This window comes from Chaetura pelagica, unplaced genomic scaffold (genome assembly GCF_000747805.2).
Source record: "Chaetura pelagica isolate M959 unplaced genomic scaffold, ChaPel_1.0 scaffold638, whole genome shotgun sequence".
Taxonomy (NCBI): Eukaryota; Metazoa; Chordata; class Aves; order Apodiformes; family Apodidae; genus Chaetura; species Chaetura pelagica.
Genome location: NW_009954298.1, coordinates 522,861 through 526,053, shown reverse-complemented (window position 1 = coordinate 526,053; position 3,193 = coordinate 522,861).

Genomic DNA, 3,193 nt, shown 5'->3' with positions numbered 1-3,193 from the left:
GGCGGGGGGAGCGAGACAAAAGCTGTGGTCAGAGAGGGGATGAGAACGGGCTGTGTGCTCATGTGGTTGCTAATTCTTCATGCGCTTTTGTTTTGGTGGTACCTAGAGCAGCTGGAGCTCCACTTTGGAGATGACTAAATTCATTGCGCCTCTTTCACAGCAGGGAAGCTCGGGTGCAGCGGCCTGTTCCATGTGGCATGGCAGGGAAATGGTAGCGTCCTCCCCGTCAGCTGACAGCCTGCTGACTCCCTTCCCTGGAACCCCGGCCTGCGACAGAGGCTGCAGCGTTCCTGCTCTGGTGCTGCCTGGGTTGTGCTGCTGTCCTCACATCAAAGCTGCTGCTGGTCTGCATGTATGGGTCGCTGGCGGATCAGTCTTCAGGGCACAAACGTGTGGACGTGCTGCAGAGCAGCCCACAGGGGATGGTTTGTGGTGTCACTTTGTCATCTCACGTCCTTCCCTCCCCTTGGATCCTTCAGACCTCTGACTACACAGAGTGACTGCGGGTGTGCTGTGGGAAACAGCCTGTGGGAGGGGGCAGGGAAGAGCACGTGCCGGCTGTGGGACACTGGGTTTGTACCGTCCTGTGCTCTGACAGCCAAACTGGATCCTCCCCTGCAGCACGGTGGGGTGGTAGAGCCTGGCTGGGGGCTGGCAGGCAGCGGGGGGAACTGAAACTGGGATCAGGAGCCTTCTGTGGGCAGTGAGGTTCATTCACACTAAAATCATTACATCAGGAGGAAAGATGACCAATGACATCTGAAGGGCTGCACATGCACACACAGGCTTCTGGTTTGTAATTCATTATTCAGACACCTCTGCTGAAGGCCTGAGCCAGCACAACTGGGGCTTCCCCCGCCCAGCGCTCAGCACGGGCCCTGCTGGGGCCTCCTCTCAGCTTGTTTTCTCTTAAAAAAACGCTCCTTCCTGCGGGGACGAGGTGTCGAGAGGTGCAGGATTTCTGTGCTTCTCCTTCCTCGGAGAAGTACAGTTCCCTGGGAGCAGCTCTCACCCCTTCGCACCCGTCGGGGCAGTGCGTGCCCAGGAGCCCCCTGTCCCCTGGGGCGGTTTGCGTGTCTGGGCACCAGGGGCTGCGCTCGGGGCGCAGAGGGGGGGGCGGTTTCTGAGCGCATCGTGTTTCACCAGGTGTACACAGTTTTCACTGATTTTCCAGCGAATAAAAGGCAACCTTGCGAGCTGCCCCTGGGAGAGAAGCCGTGGCTGCCGGCCGCGGGACCGGGAGGGGCCGGGAGGGGCCGGGAGGGGGGGACCGGGAGGGCCGGGGAGGGCCGGGGAGGGCCCCTGCCCGCAGCTCCGCGTCAACACTGACCCCCAGCGGTACCGGCAGCTTGCACAGCCCCTGGCTCCTCCTCTCCCTGACTTAATTATTTGGGGAATTTTTGCATTTCGTTTAAAAATTAGTGTAACTTTGCCTCAAACGTTATTTTTCAGCCTAATTGATATGTTGTGTGTGTGTCTTCTAATTGCTTTGAAGAACCTACTGAGAGGGTCCTTAAAGCGATGGAGGGATAAAAGCCAGAGGGTTTTGATAAATTTAACATGAGCTTAACGTTTCCACAGGGATTTGGAAATACCAGACTTGTGAGGGTATTTGCTTGAGCTAAGTAACGCAATTTGTCCTTCTTCAAAGCGCTGCTGCTCTGCCCAGCTGGCGGGGGGGCTGCCGTGCTGCTGGGGAGGGGGAGCACTGGGGAGGGGGAGCACTGGGGAGCTGTGGGACGTGATGATCCGTGATGATCCGTGATGATCCCGGTCTGCCAGCACCGGCCTGCAGGGACACCCGGCTGGGGTCAGCCCAGATCTGCCAGCCCGAGGGGGCTCAGGGGAGGGGCTGGGTGCATTAGTGTCTGTCTGCTATGTCAACTGTCCCGTTGTTAAAATTTCTCAGCAGTTTAGAACTTTTTTTTTACAAAAGTCGGCTTTATTCTTTATATCTCATAGGGCTGCAAAACCATATGTGTACTGATACAGGAGTGTGTCTATTTCCAGGCTCTGAGGGCAGAAAAAGGAGCTTCAGCCTCTCCTGCCCCACATCCACACATCCCATTGCTGCTTCCCACCCGAGACCCTTCTCTCAGGACTGAGACTCTCTCTACACTTGCAAGTGTGAAATCCAGCACGGCTCTGAGGCTCTACAGGGTGGGGATTGGATTCTTTTATCTGCCCTTGTCTCCAAATCTGACCATGAGTGACATCAATCCCAGCAGAGCTGGTGCCTGATGGCTGCAGGCAGCTGATAATGGGGCCTTGCTGAGGGCTGAGCTCACTTGCTGCCTGGCTCATTAAAATATGATCACTTCAATTTCCCGAGACCCTGAGAAAGGCACAGCCTCTCCAGCTGATGTGCCAGAGCAAGGGGCAGCCAAGATGGAGGCACCAATGTCTGGCAGCTGTGTTGGACCCTACAAGGGAGGGACTCTGGAGTTACCAGTAATAGGTACTTATTTGAGTAATTAATGACATTTGATTCACATGAAGCTGTTGGGTGGTGAGTGCAACACCTGGGTTTGCTGAGTTGTGAAATTAGGGTTTCAAGGATGAGAAAAGTTAGGATTTGGGTCCAGAATGTTATTAATGAGAAACAGCTTTTAGTGTGATTTGAAGCTCCTTGAAATAATATCTAGGTATGCTCCTGGTTTGCTTCCTGAATGCTCTGGGACATCCATAGCCCAGCACGTTGCAGCTCCCAGGGCTTTTAAAGGGAAACCCTGGCCTGGGCAGGTTTTAGCTTCGAATCAATGGGAGAATAATTTTCACACAATGTTCCTGGGTCTGGCACAGGCAAGTTCTGCAGGGTTGTTTGTTTTCAGGAGTGGGCAAGGAGCAGTGAGTTTGAGGGGGGACTCCAGCCCCCCAGCCTGTCCTGGGGACAGTGTGAGTGAGTCTGGGGGCTTGGGGGGGCCTGGCTGCAGGAGCCCTTTTCCAGGTCCATTCTGGTCAGGGTTTGTGGTACTAAGTTCAGACTCCCTAAGGGTTTGACAACCTGGGAAAGGCACCTTTCCTTGGAGACTCCACCGGGATCCCGCTGGCTGGCCGGGGCTTCTCTCCCGCAGCGGGGGCTGCGGGGCTGGTCCTGTGCCCCCCCCCCAGCTCTGCTTGGCCCTTCTCGCCCCCCGGGGGACGCTCCATTGCGTAAGGCTTTACGTAACGGCTCGGTGCGGTGACCCCCCCG